The 17,926-nt window shown below is 41.9% G+C and overlaps 1 protein-coding gene across 3 annotated transcripts in view; it reads right to left on the reverse strand.

The window, feature by feature from the left end:
* Positions 1–17,926, reverse strand: part of ESRRG (estrogen related receptor gamma) — a 605,699-nt gene that overhangs the window by 414,410 nt on the left and 173,363 nt on the right. For all 3 annotated transcript variants that reach the window (XM_057315051.1, XM_057315052.1, XM_057315053.1), the window contains exon 2: positions 12,218–12,309. The gene's annotated coding sequence lies outside the window, so the exon portion shown is untranslated. The remainder of the gene's footprint in view (positions 1–12,217; positions 12,310–17,926) is intronic.

The following is a 17,926-nucleotide window of genomic DNA, read 5'->3' on the forward strand; positions in this document are numbered from 1 at the left end:
CTGGCCAGGTGCTCCGAGGGACACACTGCCCCTTCATCAAGGAATCAAGAATTAAATCCAGAGTGAAAGGACCTAAGCAACTGTTTCCTGGCCTGTTGTGCTACACACCCAGCTACTTGGACACAACCAGCTTCCCACCCAGGCAAACTGAGAACACCCATGGAAAAGAATTATTCCACATCCGTTCACGTGGTTCCTGCACCCCTCGAATCCGGTTTGGTAATGCTTATGGGCATGGGATGGGGAGGAGAGGAAGTTCTGATGGGCTTTTAATTTTATTTTCCAACTAAAAGTAAGAGGAGAGAAACTAGCAATTTAACACTCAGGTGAATGAACTGGCTCCTGGGTGGGGGTGGGGGTTTGCAGAGGAGCTGAGCCGGACACCATGCTCAAGGCAATAGTTCAAAGATCCAAAAAAAAAAGTATAATGTTTCACTTAATGCCGGGGACAGTGGCTCAAGACGTTGAAAGAAGCATATAATATTTCCCTTGGGGATCTGAAGGTAGCAGCGTAGGTGACAAAAAAGGCTGGAGGATGGAGGTAGAGAAGGGAGCTTCCATCTGGTCCAATGAGTAGCAGAGAGCAGGCAGAATGCTGAATGCTGCCGCTGTCACCAAGCCGCTCCCCCTGCAAGAAGAATGGCTGCCCCCATTACACTATCTCATGGACACTCTGTCTCACTGGAATACAACTTGTTGGGGGATTAGTGTCTAGAGAGAAATTTTCAAATAAGCTTTTACTAAAAGACCAGATGCCTAGCTATGGCAACTGCTTCTTTTTAATTCCAAAAGCAATCCGCGCCATAACCCAATAGTTCTGCCCTCTGATAACGGAATAAAATCTAATACTGTTCCTGAAATTTTATAGACATTCCTCTCTTTCTAAGGACATGAATAGTATATATACACTGTTCAAAGGCCCGATTTTTCTTTTTTGTAGCAAAATGGCAAGAGCCTATGGGAGAGCGGAGCCTGGGGCAATGTTCCTTTTTGCTTAGAAGCCACCTGCTAATCACCTGCAAATAATAACAGACTACAAGGGAGGCAGCCGGAGATGGCCCCTCACCACCACGAAGGGCAAGGGTTAAGTAGGAACAAAGTGAGGGAGGCTTTCTTGGCCTGGGGGGACTCTGCAAAGTGACCAATGAAAGCCTCCCCAAGGACGGATTCAAGGGGCCGAGGAGCAGCAGTTAAAGATCAGAGGCAACTTGAAATGGGCCAACGAGTGGGACTTCTGAAGTAGAAAGAAAAAAAAATAACACCTCCAAAAAGAAGATAACACAATCTCAGGACCAGCAGTCTCTTGGACAGTGACTGGCTCTGTCTAGGCTGAGAGGTTGAGCTTGACGGGCAGGGCCCCTAATGAGCCCCTCTCATCAAGCTGCTTGCAGAAAAATAATGGCACTCTTTCTCTCTGCGGCAAGGCCAGCGCCACACTGGACAATGGCATGATGAAAATGGAGTTCCCGGATCATTAAGGAGAACGCTAGCTTCAAACAGGATGTGGCAAAATCTGACTATTCTTTAACCCGAAAGAACCTAGGGCAGACAATTCAAAGGGCATTAAAGGCTTAGGAAAACTGTAACTGAGAAGTCATTAAGGGAAAAGAGCTTAATCCAGTTCCAATCTTTAACTGAGAAAGAACTCAGGCATGTAAGGGATTTTGATGGAATGAGTATGAATAATTATCTTCCAACTACTGAAAAGTCAAGGAGAAGAAAAGGGCCTGAACTAGTCTAGCAGAAGAAAAGAAAGTTTTGAACATACCCATGTGGTGTCTCACAGTAGCTGTGGAATCTCTTTCTTTGGACTGTAATGAACTATAGAACAGATAGTCATTGATCTCATAGCGCTGAGGGCTCTTCCTACATGAAAATTGTAGAACAGCTTTGAATTGAGACTTCACTGGCTCCCCAGTGCCCTATGGAGCCAAACATCCCTTCATCTTCATCCAGCTCTCCCCTCCTTCTCCTAGCAGATGTCTCATTTTGTTCTGCCCCTTCTCATTCATTCCCCTCCGCCATTTTGATAACAAGGGAAGGAGAAAAATGAATCTCTCTCCAACTACTTCTCAAGATTTACTACCATGTGAAATTCATGGCATGCATCTTCATCACCCTCTTCACCTCAGGGCTGCCATGGCCCAGTGGAAGCATTTCCTCTCCCTCCCGTCTAGTCTCCATCTGCTTGGACATTTTTGTTGACTTTGCCATGCACATGGATGATTCCTCAATCTACTCTTTCTTTGCTGCTTGAATCTACCAGCCTTGGTGCCACTGACCAGCCCCAGGCACTAGATTACATGACAGATTTTGTATCTAGGACTTAAAATACTGGTCTCCTGTCAAAACAGCCCCCCTGCATATCCATCGATTAATGAATGGAAAAACAAGATGTGATATATACATACAATGGACTACTATGCACCTTGAGAAAGGGGTAAGATTCTGATATATGCTACAACATGGACTTTGAACACATTCTACCTAATGAATAAGCCAGACTCAAAAGGACACATATTGTATGGTTCCACTTATGAGGTACCTTGAGTAATCAAATTTCACAGAGTCAGAAAGTAGCATGGTGGATGCTAGAGGCTGGAGGGAGCGGGGAGTGAGGAATCATTGTTTAATAGGTACAGAGTTTCTGTTTGAGATGATGAAAAAGTTCTGGAGATGGGTGGTGGTGAGGATGCATGACTGCAAAACAACATGTATGTACTTAATGCCACTTAGCAATGGTTAAACTACTAGGAAAAACCCAATCACCCAAATCTGTATGTGAGTGCTCAAGTCACATCTAAATCAAGCCGGACTGTACTTAGTTTCAGAAAAAGCATGGCAGGCTCTGTCAACAAATGGGGGTGAAACTTTAAAAATTTACCTATTTTCTTTCCTTTCTACCCTCTCCTTCCTTCCTTCCCTCAAGAGATATTTCCCAGTCAGCCACTCTGTGACCAGTACAGTAATCAAAGATGGGACCAAACAGAATTTTCAGGGGGCGCCTGGGTGGCTCAGTCGGTTAAGCATGCAACTCTTGGTTTCACCTCAGGTCATGGTCTCAGGGTTGTGAGACCCAGCCCTACCTCAGGCTCCGGGCTTAAGATTCTCTCTACTTCCCTCTCCCTCTGCCCCTCCCCACCCACTTGCTCACACAGCCTCACTAAATAAATAAATAAACAAACAAATAAATATTAAAAAATAAGTAAAAAATATATTAAAAAAATAAAAGAATTTCCAACCTAGAAAGCAACAGTCAAGAAGCAAGTTAAGAAACATATGAGTTAAGAAACAGACAAATGTTTGGGAACATGTAATCCTTCCCAAGGAGGGGATGCTTTCAATAAATGTTTTTTGAGCAGAGACATGGAATTTGAATAGGAGTTAGGCAAATAACAAAGAGTATATAGAAGAACATTCCAGACTGTGAAATGCAGGTGTGAATGAGAAAAAAAACAGCCAGGTGTGGGGGATGTAAAGCAGTTTGGCTTGGCTGGAGTAGAGGGAGAGTAGAGAGGCTTGCGATGAGGCCTGCCCAGAGGTGACATGAAACACTTAAGACTCTTTCCCTAAATGCCAGATGAGAATACTGAACCAGACCTCCCCAGTCTCTTCCTGGTGTAGGACGCCATTCAGCTGTAAAGATGCTAAGTGTGATCCCTTTCCAAGCACAACTGTCTTGCCTGTTAGGCCACCATCCTCCCTGTGTCCTCACAGAAACTGTGCCTGATTCCCCCTACCCCAGAACACCCCTCACCCCCACCCACACTGTGTCACTCTTACCTCACCCCAATTGTTAGGCCCCTCATGGCTTCCCTGGATCTCTCTCCTGTCTACGTCCAGGATTGACGTCCTCACTGCTGTCCTCACTTCACAGACATTCTGCCAAGTTGATTATGTAATCTTCCTCGCTGACTCACATCCCCTCTGAAGAACCTTTTTCTCTGACTCACTTCTCCCTCTTCACAAATATCCTTCTTCTTCTCCTGCCACTTTTAATCTCTCTTCTTACTCTTTCTTTCTGATTCACATCTTCTCAGGTCTCTTCTGCATCCATATTGCTCTTTGGCCACCAAATGCTGAGGGACATGTGAATGTAGCCCATTTCCAATTCACTCTGTCTAACTTCATCTGGGCCCTCTGCCATGAGTACAAGGTGATCCACTTATTCGTGCCCGCTGCTCTCCCAGGCTCACTTCCTTCAGAGGTTTATTTAGAATTATGCTCTTCTCAAACTCCTATCCCCTTGTTTTAAGGAAATGACTCTGTATTCGATTTATTTTGTGCATACCCTCATCCCTCACCTTCTCTTGCCTTTGCTATCCATGGGTCTGTTTCTACAAATGGGTGCTGTCTTCCAGCCTTTTTTAGGGAGGATGGGACTTCTCTATACTAAAGTGGAATATGGCCAAGAAGTAGAACACGGTTCTTGCCCTTCTAGAAATTTCAACCTAGTTAGGAACATGATCACTATATACTTTGTCATTTTAGGATGAACACATAACTAGAATATATATTATACATCACTGTATATGTCATTATAACATATATCACTGTTCATCATTATAAAATACACTATTACACTTTGTTGCCTTAGCATAAGTCTTAAGTGGTGCCAGGGCATACTTCAACACCTAGGTTTCTTCTCACTGAAGAGGTCAGAGAAGGCTGCAGAAAAGAGATGATGTGTAAGTTGGTCTTAAAGGAAAAGTGGGATGCCAGTAGGCCTGACAAAGTTTTGTGGAGGGGTCCCAGAGAGAAGGAACTGCAAGTGTGAAGGATGTAGGCTAAACACACAAGGTCCCATAGTGGTTCTGTGCTTTCTCAGTGAACAGCAGAAGAGCACGACGGTGTGTGAAAACTAGAAGTGTGTGATAAGATAAGGTTGTGGAAATTTCACTGCCAAGTTAGTCAGAAAGGACCTCATTATAGATAATGGGATATTACTCTGGAGTGGCCCAGAGTGAGGCTTGAAAGTTGAAAGGCTGAAGGCCAAATCCAGTTAGCAGGCACCTGTTACCATCTGGCCCCAGAGTAACTGGAGCCAGGCACGTGGATATTAAAAACGGCATGCACATTCCTCCCAATCCTCAAACATGGATCCCTGTCCCTCCTGTCCCATCCCTAATCTTGTAGGTCGAGGTGTTTCCTACCCTTACTGACTTACATACGATTTAGCTTCTTTAATCCTATGCTCAGAGGTTTCATTTTCTTCAGATTAAAATTACTTTTTCTGGCCATAAAGTAATACCTACTCTTTGTGAAATTTTTGAAAAATTCAGATAAATAGCTCTCCCCTGATATTAAAAACGCTTTCCCTTGACCCACCCCCATGAAACCACATGGCCCTTCTTTCCCTGTCCTGTAAAATATACTGACATCTCAAAATGTCCAAGTCTCCTTATCTTGCCATTTCCCTCAGCTGGGAACCCTACATACCCCTGCTATCTCAGCCTTAAAGGTTCAGCTCAGATGTCAACCTGTCAGGAAACCCAGCTGTGCCCCTCTTTCCCCTCCACCCCACTGATCCAAGTGCCCTCCTTGGGGTTCTCACGGCTCTGGGGGTATCCCTTAGTGAGAGCCTCACCAAATGAAATGGAAATACCCACTTTGCAGTCATCTTCACAACTAGTCTATGAGCTATGAGGATCAAGTATTATGTGGAAAAATGTGTAAAAGATTTAGAATAAAATTAATAATGTTTTTCTTTCTTTTGAGGAAGAAGGATCAAACTAGGCAAGACAGAAAAATGTGAAGCCACAAAAAATAAAACAAAAAAATATTCAACCGCTTCTCCTTGATGATAATCAAAAGCAAAATGAAAAGGTACAAATAAAATGGGGACAGATTTTTGTAACATTGAAGGGAAAAGGGGTTAATGTTCTTAGTGTGCAAGAAGTTTCAACAGATAAGGAAAATGATCCCTATTTCAACAGAAAAACTGGTAGGAGAATAAAAAAATGCAAATTCACTAAAAAAGATAACAACCAACCAATAAAAACTAAGATGTTCAGCTTCATCAATAATTTTTAAAATACAAATTAAAGTAACTATAATGTATCATTTCCCAATAATAAATTGGCCAAAAATTTGAGTCTGATATCATCATGGCTAACTAGGAAATGGGCAGTAGTAGTAGGTTGGTAGAAGTGCTGTTTTATATAATTTTTAAACAATCCACTGACAGTTATTGTAAAATTACCCTGGCTCAGCAATTCTACTCTAGATATCTCTCCTATGTAAATGCGAACACAAGAATTAAAAAAGTGCATAGCATTACTGAAATAGTACCAAAAAAGGGCAAAATATCCATCAAGAAGAGAACAGGCAAATACGATATGTCCACTTAAGAGGACACTAAATATTTACTCACCTGAAAAGATATATACATATGTTTAACAAGCAAATTGCAGGCTGAAATGTGGCATGTTGCATTGTTTTAATTGGAAACAAAACTAGTTAGATAGATCTCTTTATAACCATTGGAATATGCAGAAAAAGCTATTAATACACTGTGAATAGTGACTACTTCTGGGAGTGTGTGGCAAAGGAAGATTATGCTTCATCCACTAATTTTCTCTGTTTTTCCCCCAACAAAATATTTTTTTAACTTTGCCATATGTATCTTTATCTTTAGCACTTTGCATTCCTCACGGTAGAGGCTCAGCCAATGTTGGTCAAAGCGAAATAGTTTCCAGATGATCATGAATTCTTAGAAATCTATCCATTTCATCCATTTGCAAACCTAGTGTGACCACACATCAGAGTTGACTTGTTATGTTTGTTTCCTGGCCGAATTATTAATAGCACCCCCTTCACTCCCAAAGTGATCAATTGGGATGAGAAATTGTATGGTTATAAAACCTCGCAGAAGCCCTTGGTTTTGTTGATTAGCAACTCCTTCCCCAAACTCTTCCCACCTTATCTTCATGGCACCGTACGTCATGCCCTCCCATATTTCTCTTCCCTTTCCAATTGCTCATTCTCTCTATCACGGATTCCTTTTCTTGTTTCCCTCCCTAACGCTTTTTCCCGAAAGCTCTTCTTTCTCTGCTTAATGTGATGATGAATATTTTCTCACATCCGCGCGCAGGGGGTCTCTCTATTTTGGGCTTGGACTCCTTCTCTAAGCTGATTTGCTAGGGGAGGCTTATCATTTAGATTCCCCACACCCCCAATTTTAATTGTCTACAATGGAGGAATGCCCTTCTCTCTCCTAAATGATCCTGCTTTCAGTTCAGTTTCTCAGAAATGCTCCAGGTGATGGGTCCTCGCCGGATGTCATGTCTACATGGAACAGCAGCAGAGCAGAGTGAGTTCCTAGGTGGACCGCCTGCATTCGAATCATACTCCTTTACTTGGCTGGATTTCTGCACTTCTCTGTACCCAGTCTTCCCATTTTAAAATGGGATAATAGTTGGGGCTCCTGGGTGGCTCAGTCAGTTAAGCCTCTGGCTTCGGCTCAGGTCATGATCCCAGGGTCCTTGGGATCGAGTCCTGCGTCAGGCTCCCTGTTCAGTGGAGAGCCTGCTTCTCCCTCTTCCCCTGCTCAAGCTCTCTCTCACTTGCTCACTCTCTCTCTCAAATAAATAAAATCTGAATGAAGTAAAATAAAATGGGATAATAGCAAGCATTTGATGGGGCTACTTTCAGGATTAAATGATTTATTATATTTGAAGCCCTTAAAAAGTGTGGGGCACATACCAAGAATTATAGAAGTGTAAGCTATTATTCTGCTTTCAAGTTTTCTATCGCAAACATGTACTAGAGTAATAATAAAATGCGTTAAAAATAGCCAATGGCTCCCAATGATTTCTAAATCACTGGGAACCGTGTACCTAACGTAATGCCCTGCTCTTCAGTAAGAGAAAACCATGGTCCTGGTGTAACCTGGCCCTCTGGCATCTGTCCTCTCACGCCTTCTAGGTCCTCAGTCCTGCTCCCGCCCCTACTCCCTGTGTTTGTCTGGTTTGTCTTTTATAATCGGCTCTCAAATGAAAAAAGCACTTGCCAATTTCTGTGGAATAAATACTCTTACCATGGCTGACGTCAAGCTACCAACATGGCACCACAGTATGAGCAGTGGGGAGGAGATGGGCAGCGCATGAGAGCAGCACAGACTTTTACCCCCCAGACATGACAGACACGCCTCAAGAGCGTAGGGGATTGATGGCAAGGCATGAGTGGAAATAATTAAGAAGTGATAAGTTTTCAGTATTCACTACTTCTTGTTTTTAATAGAATGGATTTATTGTAAGTTTATGTCATTTAATTTTTAATCCTATGTCATAAAAGCTGGCTCACTGAATTTCTAGAAATTTAACAACTGGTCCTCAGAGTGTGATTAAGTTCCAGCATACCTCTAAGCCCCCACCTCAAACATTCTCCCTTCCAGTCCAGCCTTTCCTCCCTCCTGAACGGGCTCTCCTTGCTTCCCTCTGCTGACCCTCTGGCCTACCCCCTTTACAATGCAGGATTGCAGCCCCCACCTGCCTCCCCCTTCCCGGTGATCTCAGCATTTTTGGAAGAATAGGATACACTTAGCACCTAAGTATGCACATTTCTTATCCTTTTCACGGATTATTTGTGTATCATCCTTTCTCCCATCTCCGAGTTAGATCACACTTGTTTCAGCCCAGTGGTTGCTGCCTGAGGAAAAGGAGAGGGGCTGCCTATGGGAGAATCATTTGAGAACCTGGGGGCTTCTCAAGCTTCACCTTCTCCTGCCTAATTGAGGCTGATACAACATCTCCCACGTCTACCTCACTGGGGTTTAGAAAGCCACTATTTTGTATGTTACAAATCTTAGCACAATGAATGTCAGCACATAGTGAGCACTCAGTAATCACATGCCTGTTGAAACGACCCGACATTTTAGTAGAAAAGTTAAAATTCTATTAACTAACTTAGAAATTAGCTAAAAAGGTGGATTCCTTGTCAAGGGAGGTTTTTGTCTTCTTATACTGAAGTCAAAGAAACAACAACACAGTTTTAAGGTACAAGGTGAGAAAATAGGTTAGCAAGTTAGGGTATTCTTTTTGATAAAGGCAGTGAAATACATGTTTTTAACCAGGGGCCAAAGGCACAAGCACATTACCACTCAGAGGGTCAAGTCGCTGACGCCTTTATTCATGTGAAAATGACTGTTTAGAAATTCCTGCTGCCACATTCGTGGACACCTTGGGGACATGTAGACACACGTAAGCATAAATATATATGGCTTGGTCATATACTCACTGCAAAGCATTTTTAGACTCCAGATGTGATGGGTAGGAGCTAATTTCATTAGAGATAATATTTAGGGAGCAAATTGTTTTTCTCCTGCTTACTCTGAAATAGCATCATAATTGTCTCTCATAGACCTTGACAAAAAAAAAAAAAAAAAAGAGCGAAAGAGAGAAGGCTAATGGACTTCATGTTCTCATGGAAATTCTGGATGGCATTAAAACAGTCAAAGATAAGCACCAGCAGCGGTAAGGCATAAAACCTATATTTCAGGACCAGAATTGCAACATCACATCCTTTCTGAAATTAGAGTAGGGATTTCAGATTATCATTTGTTCAAATCATTTGCATTCCCTGGGCACATATCCAGGGCAGAAGTTTCCCGAGAGGCATTCTCAGGCCTTGCTGAGGCAACCACCCTGAAGATAAGACACACTTGCAAACTCAAGGGCTGTATGAGTGGGTCTTCCTCTTTTAATTGGTATTTATATATGCCCCAAGAAAGAAGACTAATTTTCAGGCAGTCTCTTCAGTGAAGAAAAAACTCACAATTTTTGGCCTCACTTAGCCAGCAGTAAGCTTTCTGCTAATCCTTAGTCATAAATAAAGAGCATTGACAAAGACATTAAAGATGGAAACAATAAAATTGTCAGGAAGGGCAGAAAAAAGATTGCCATGATATTCTGTCTCCGTTTGCAAAAAAGGTATTAAAATCCCAACAATACAAAAATAGACTTGAACAATGACTTTTTTTTTAAGGGAGGGGGAAATTGCTCCCGGCTTCCGAAGATGAGTGTCTTAAAGCTTTCATTGATTAGTTGATAAGTTTGCTGGTGAATGATTAGTCGATTAGTCAGAAAGGTTTGAATTAGTTACTAGAGCTCTGCCTCCCATGAATAAAATGCGGGGAGTGTTCTCTCTCCCTCCCTCTGTGACAGATGATATCTGTTTTCTCCTGTGAGTTTGAATTTAAGAACCACTGAAGCCCAGCAACAGTATATTCTGGCTCAAATGAGCTGAAAATTGCATTCAATTTGAATTTCAAAAATGGAGGGGAAGAAGGGGGAAAAAAAAACCCTCAACACTCATCAAGTCTCCACACTTTTCAACTACTTCCTGCTGCTTAGTTGCATTCCGCCAGGCTGAGGACCTGAAACCAGGATGTGCTGCAGGGGGAAAGAGCATCGCTGGATTCCTGCCCAGTCTGAGTTTAAAAATAAACTTTTAATAGTCAGGATCAAAGCAAACCTCACTTTTACGCACATGCATAATGCAGAATGCGACCCACCAAAGAAATAGATTTATCTTCTCCAAACTCAAATTGGCCTGCTTTTCTTCTTTTTTTTTCCTTATGTACTTTGGAGGTGATAAAGGTGAAGGTGTTTTCCCTGGGAAACTCTAGAAAGGTAAATTCTTTTCTAAATGAAAATTAATTCCTATTCAGCTCACTTAAGACCCTCATTCCTTGTCGCTTGGTTTTTCTCCCTTCACCTGCGTCGCATTACAAAGCAGATGTGTTCTTGAAAAGTTGAGTGAGTAGACATTGATTTTTCAAATCAAATCATATTTTGAATGCTCTAAGAGAGTTGGTTATTGAAAGGAATCTTGTGATAAATTATTTTATAAAGCCAAGGTATTTTTAGAGTGCAAATAACTGTCCCTTCCTGCGAAGGCACCATAAGCATGAATTTGAAGCCCATTCCAGTTCCTTAAAGCAGGGCGTAACTGCAGTTTAGAAGCAGCCCGGATTTAAGTATCACCACTAATTAAAACTAAACTGGTGTCACACAAAACAACAGATGATATCCCGGAATCATATAACTGAATGATTTTTGGCCAGAACTCCATTTTATGATAGTTTGAGCTGAAGGAGCAGAGAGAACACCAAACTCATTTCAATCCACTTCACACATGGAAACATATTCTCCCATTGCCTAAATTATTCTCAATTTGCAAATTAAGCAACTTGGGTGCCATGAAAAAGGTAATTCGACTTCTAAAGTGCCATTTTCCACATTGAAGCAAAAATCTGCCGAATGCTGCTCAGAAAATCCGACTTGCGGCAGAGGGTTCGGTCCGAGCAGCATGGAGAGGCATCGCTGGCAGCAAGGGCGCACGGATTTCCTGCGCACGCACTCTGTGCCAGCCTCTGTAGCCGGCTCCGGGGGTAACAAAGAAATCACTGATATTACCTCGGAAGAGCTGACCATTTAGGGCGAAGGTATGTCACCTTTCCCGAGTTGAGAACCCATTTGAGAGACAGATGGAAGCAGGGACTGTTTCCACCAGAAGAACCCCTCCACATTCTGATGCTGTGGGACTGTCATTATGATGGGGCTCGTAAATGCAAGAGATGGACCTGGGTCTGGCTGACCATTGAGTAACTGATGGTACCCAAGAACAGGAGGCTGATTTTCCTTCAAATACGAACTGAAAAAGCCTTAACATCTAGGTATACTGGGAAAGTACTAGGCAGAGAATTGGTACTAGGCAGCATACCATGTACTTTTAGTAAGTTCACAGAAGACAGAATTAGGAAGAGAAGGCTTCCTTTTGTAAGCACAGGACAAGACATTAAGAAAAATACTGTATTTTGCTTCTGGTGCATCCCCAAAAACCAGAATTAAGAAATTGTCTGACCCTGATAGCCAGGTTTAACAATCAAAACAGTAAATCAATAAAAATAGGTTCCTTTCAAAAGGAACCCTGCAATCACCGCAGCACACACTCAGTAAAGTCCAATCCGTCAGAATATCCCATAAAATAAAACACCCTAAAAGCATGAAAAATGACATTTTTGCATTTGAAAAAACAAATGAGAGAAACATGGGAGCCTCTTCATGTGTGTTGCTAATGAGATACATGCCAGGACCACAGTCAATCAAAGCCATCAAGAGGCCACTTAACCCTATAAGGTGCACCACCTGGCATTATGTTATATAGCTTTCAAAATGAATATTAATATCTCCTACTCTTGTAGGGGACAGCTTACCTTTCAAACGGCAACAATGTTAGCGTAGGATTTTTTCCTTACATCTTCATAATTTAATATTGTTTCATTGATGAGCCAGTAAATTGTCAGCTCTATTCATGTATGTGACGTGAGCAAGGATCCAACCCAAAAAAGGAAAAAAAAAGTGAGGTCAGTTTCCTTGGCCACTGCATTTAATAAAATCTCCCAGGCAATAGAGTTAAGCACACATTAATAGCTATGGCTTCGCGTGCCCTGCCTTTAACAAGTCTTTGATTTTCCTATATATATACTCAGAGCCATCTTAACGCTCCAGCTAAGGTACAGTCCTCCTTTCTTATCTTAGTTTTCTTCTTTCTCAGTCTTATCAGATTTATTCATCTTCGGCTCCTCTCTCATTTATAGTGTATGCTCTGGTTAAGGTTTCAAAGCAGTTTCCATGATAATTCCCATTTATAACTTGCAGGAAAAGAAATTCTATCACAGGGACCAATGGATTGTCTACTTATTTCACATCAGACTCAAAATATATGAACTTCTCCAAATATGAGGGGTCGGTCTGTTATTTCTCTGATCCTCAGAAAAGATAAAAGAGCGCAGGCAGAGAAACACAAGAGTTTCCTGACTGGAAAATCGTGAAGCTTCTGTTTTAAATAACTCCACAGTGGGTTTTAGCCAAACATGCCCCTCAAAATGCATTTCTGTTCGAGGTTGAATGTTTATCAGGAGAAATTGTGAGGTGGAGCCTCATGAAACTATCCACCTTCTACCAATCTTGACGGACAAACATGGCGATTCCACACGACTTAACGGAACATCTCTTCCATCTTGACCCTCCTCTAAAAGACAGCGCTTCAGAGCAACCACGTGACCCCTTGGACCTCCGGGGGAGTTCACTGTGGGCTTGCAGCCCAGGGAAGGGGGAAGGAGAAGAGAAGGTTGTGAGCAGTGGAAAACTGAAAGGCTTGTAACAATTTCTTCAGTACACACTCCAGTGTGGTTTATCAAGGGAAAGATTTTCTCTCACGTCCCTTGAGGTATGAATGTGATCGCTGTAGCCTTTGGGGAGTGAACACTTCAAAGAGACGCCTGAATCATCATGAGCAGGTTCTCAGAGGGGCTCTAAATCACATGCACTGAAGACACCCTTCACACCCACAGCTTTTGCCCTTTTCTTTCTGAAGTTAAAAGTAAAATGCTTGACAATTAAGCAAGTTGAGGTTTCAATTCCAACTGTACCTTAATACCCCCAGACTACAGAAAAGCAACTGGACTCAGACTCTGATCATTTGCTTTCATATTGAAGAGGAATGACTTGATTACTGGAAGACAAAGGGATAATTAGTAAAGAACTTCTTGCAGACAGTGAGAGCTGAAGATCTACTAAGCCCAGAGACCAAGAAGTTTTCCAGTGGAGACTGGAAACTGATAGACTCTAGAATCAGGAAAGAAAGGTGCTCTGCAAATAAAAATAGGAAGATGTCTCCAGTACATTCAATAAGCAAGAAAGAAGACAAGATGACTCGAACGTAGGAATTCAACCCTATTTATTTCCTGGGACTGTGAACACAGGAGGCCTGTTCAAAAGTTATAATTTGTGTAAGTCTAAGGAAACATTAGGAGAGAACCCACCCAATGGACACTACTGGGTAAGATGTCTGAGGGGAACTAATTTAGGTTGTTAATTTTTCTTAAAAGAAAGCTTATAACTTAAGAGGTACAGATATACCTTGGAGATACTGGAGGTGGGTTTCAGACCACGGCAATGAGCAAGAATTGCAAGGAAACAAGTCAAAGGAATGTTTCCATTTCCCCGTGCATATAAAAGTTATGTTTACACTATATGTAGTCTATTAAGTGTGCGATAGCATTATGTCTAAAAAACAAAGTACATACCCTTTTATAAAAATATCTTATTGCTAAAAAATGCTGACCATCATCGTAATTTCTTTGTGGTAGAGGGTCTTGCCTCAGTGTTGATGGCTGCCGACTGGTCAGGGTGGTGGTGGCTGAAGGCTGGGGTGGCTGAGACAATTGCTTAAAATAAGCCAATGAAGTTTGCCAAATCAATTGACTCTTCCTTTCACGAATGATCTCTCTGTGGCACATGATGTTGTTTGATCACATTTTACTCACAGTAGAACTTCTTTCAAAATTGGGGTCAATCCTCCTACACCCTGCCTCTGCTTTATCAACTAAGCTTATGTAATATTGTGAATCCTTTGTTGTCATTTCAAATCTTCACAGTATCTTCAGCATTTTCACCAAGAGTAGATTCCATCTCAAGAAACCACCTTCTTTGCTCAGACACAAGAATCAACTCCTCATCCATTAAAGTTTTGTCATGAGGTTAGACAATTCAGTCACATCTTCAGGCTCCACGTCTAATTCTGGGCCTCTTACTACTTCTACCCATATCTGTAGGTACTTCTTCCATTGAAGATTTGAACTCCTCAAAGTCATCCATGAGAGCTGGAATCAACTTCTTCCAAACACTTGTTATTGGTGATATTTTGACCTTTTCTCATGAATTACAAATGTTCTTAATGGCATCTAGAATGGTGAATCCTTTCCAAAGGTTTCAATTTATTTTGCTAAACCAATCAGAAGAATCATTATTTATGGCAGCGGTGGCCTTACAAAATATATTTCTTTTCTTTTTTTAAGAGAAAGAGAGAGAGAGAGAGCCTGAGCCGGGGGGGGGGGGGGGCACCAGTAGGGGCAGAGAGAGAGGGAGAGAAAGAATCCTAAGCAGGCTCCACTATCAGTGTGGAATCCCATGCAGGGCTCAATCTCATGACCCTGAGATCATGACCTGAGCCAAAATCAAGATCAGATGCTTAATTGACTGAGCCACCCAGACACCCCATAAAATGTATTTGTTAAATAATAAGAGTTGAAAGTCACAATTACTCCTTGATCCATGAGCTGCAGAATGGATGTTGTGTTTGCAGGCATGAAAACAACATTAACCTTGTTCATCTCCATCAAAACTCGGGTGACCAGGTGCATTGTCAATAAGCACCCATATTGTGAAGGGAATCTTTTTCCTGAGCAGTAGGTCACAACTGTGCACTTAAACTATCCAGTAAGCCATGTTAAAAAAGATATGCTGTCATCCAGGCTTTCCTGTTCCATGTATAGAGCACGGGCAGGTATAATTCCTAAGAGCCCTAGGATTTTCAGAACGGTAAATGAGCACTGGTTTCAACCTCAAGTCACAAGCTGCATGAGCCCCTAACAAGAGAACCAGCCTGTCTTCTGAACTTATGAAGCCAGGCGCTGACTTCTCTCTAGTTATGAAAGTCCTAGGTGGCATCTTCTTCTAACAGAAAGCTGTTTTATGTACATTAAAAATCTGCTGGGTAGCGTAGCCACCTTCACAGATGATCGTAGCTCGACCTTCTGGATCACTTGCTTCAGTTTCCACATCAGCACCTGCTGCTTCACTTTGTCCTTTGATGTTATAAGGGCAGCTTCTTTCCTTAAACCTCATGAACCAACCTCCACTAGCTTCATACTTTCCTCCTACAGCCTCCTGACCGCTCTCAGCCTTCATAGGATTGAAGAGTTAGGGCTTGCTCTGGATTGGGCTTTGGCTTCAGAGAATGACATGGCTGGTTTGGTCTTCTACCCAGACCTCTAAAACTTTCTCCATATCAACGACACGTGTCTTACTTTCTTAGCATTCCTGTGTTCACTGGGAGTAGCACCTTTAATTCCCTTTAGGAACTCTCCCTTTGCATTACAATTTGGCTGACAATATTTGGACGAAGAGGCTTAGCTTCTGGCCTGTCTCAGCTTTTGACACACTTTCCTCATTAAGCTTAATCATTTGTAGCTTTTGATGTAAAGTGAGAGACGTGTGACTCTTACTTTTCCTTGAACACTCAGAGGCCACTGTAGGCTTATTAATCGGCCTAATTTTAACATTGTGTCTCAGGGAATGGGGAGGCCAGAGGGGAGAGAGAGAAGGACAACGGCCAGTTGGTGGAGCAGTCAAAACACACACAACATTTATCCATTAAGTTCACTGTCTTCTATGAGTGCAGTTCGTGGACACCCAAAACAATTACAATACTAACATCAAAGATCACTGATCACCAATCACCATACCACATACAATAACAAAAAAGTATGAAATATTGTGAGAATTAGCTAAATGTGACATCAAGTAAATGCTGTTGGGAAAAAAAATGACACCAATAGACTTGCTTGATGCAGGGTGGCCAGAAACCTTCAATCTGTAAAAACACAGTATCTGAAAGTGCAATCAAACAAAGCACAATAAAATGAGGTGTATCTTATAAAAGAAGGATCAAAAATCCTTCAGGTGCTGATTTCATCAGACAAGAAGCTGCTATCTGTGTTTAATTGCCAATGGTCATGATCGACATGGCTGTGATTTTGAGTTAACAATTAAAATACACAACTTGTCAAAGCCCGTCACTGAAATTAATGAAAATTCAAAATAATGTTCACATTATGATAACAGTTTTTGGAATGAGTTCTCCTTTTGATCCCACACACAGAGCTTCTGTGGGAGCAGAGGCATTCCACTCAGGATCATGCTATTTGGGATCTCCCATACACACAGGAGGCAGCTCACATCAGCCATCAGTGACATCCTGCTTTCAGAGTCTTGGGGAGGAAGAATTACCACCTTAGCTACTAAACTCCCTCTCAGTGATGTGCAAGGTGTTTAGAAATTGCTACAAGGAGAGAAAAGACGGATGCATAGTGCTTCTATAATTCGTGAAAAAATGTGGAGTCTTCTAGGACCAAAGGTACATGAACTCATTGTCCCGTGGGCAACTGGGATCCTGTTATTTGGGAATTCTTGGGAGGTGGGGGGAAGGATGAATTGGAATCCAGCTCTTTACCTACTCTTTCCCAACTTTATCACATATATCTCAGGCTTTATTTCATGTTCTGTCCCATTCAGGGGTCCTGGGTGAGGGAAGACAGATGGGCACTGGAAGGGTATGGGAATTTAGTCCCATTACCTCAATGATCTCCTCTTACTACAAAATGCACTATACATTTTCCTAGATTAATTCTGTTCTAAATGGTGACAATCAACCCAAGTGGAAGATTTCTTATTCAATACTGCAGGTAATCTAGTGGAGAACAGAAAACAAAATTGTTGTAAACTTCTAGAAGTTCAGTTACAGTGTGAGTGAGCAATTCTTTTGTGAGGAATCCAGAAACTCACTACTTTTTATGTAATTTTTCTGTCTGGAAATATTCTGAATTACAAACAACCAGTTTTAAAATGTATACAGGACACTATTTTGTAAACTAGGAACTGCTTATATTCAATTAATTATTGAGATAGGACAACTTGAACTGACAAAAAAAATTAATTCCAGGATTAAAAACTACCGATACATTCCCATGGATTTTGTATTGCACAACTTCAGGGGGCAACCTACACATAGATTACAATGTGAACGGTGCTATCCCACTATAGTTGCATAGCACGGGGTTAGGGGAGGAAGCATCTGTATCCCAGAGAAGGATTTTTTAAAAGATCTATTTCTTTATTTTTTGAGAGAGAGAGAGACCACATGCAAGCAGAGGGAGGGGCAGAGGGTGAGGGAGAGAGAGAGGGAGAGAAGCAGACTCCCTGCTGAGCGCTCCAGAGCCCACATGTGGGGCTCGATCTCATGACCCATGAGATCATGACCTGAGCCAAAATCATGAGTAGGATGCCCAAATGAGCCCCCC

Source organism: Ursus arctos, unplaced genomic scaffold, assembly GCF_023065955.2.
Source record: "Ursus arctos isolate Adak ecotype North America unplaced genomic scaffold, UrsArc2.0 scaffold_2, whole genome shotgun sequence".
Taxonomy (NCBI): Eukaryota; Metazoa; Chordata; class Mammalia; order Carnivora; family Ursidae; genus Ursus; species Ursus arctos.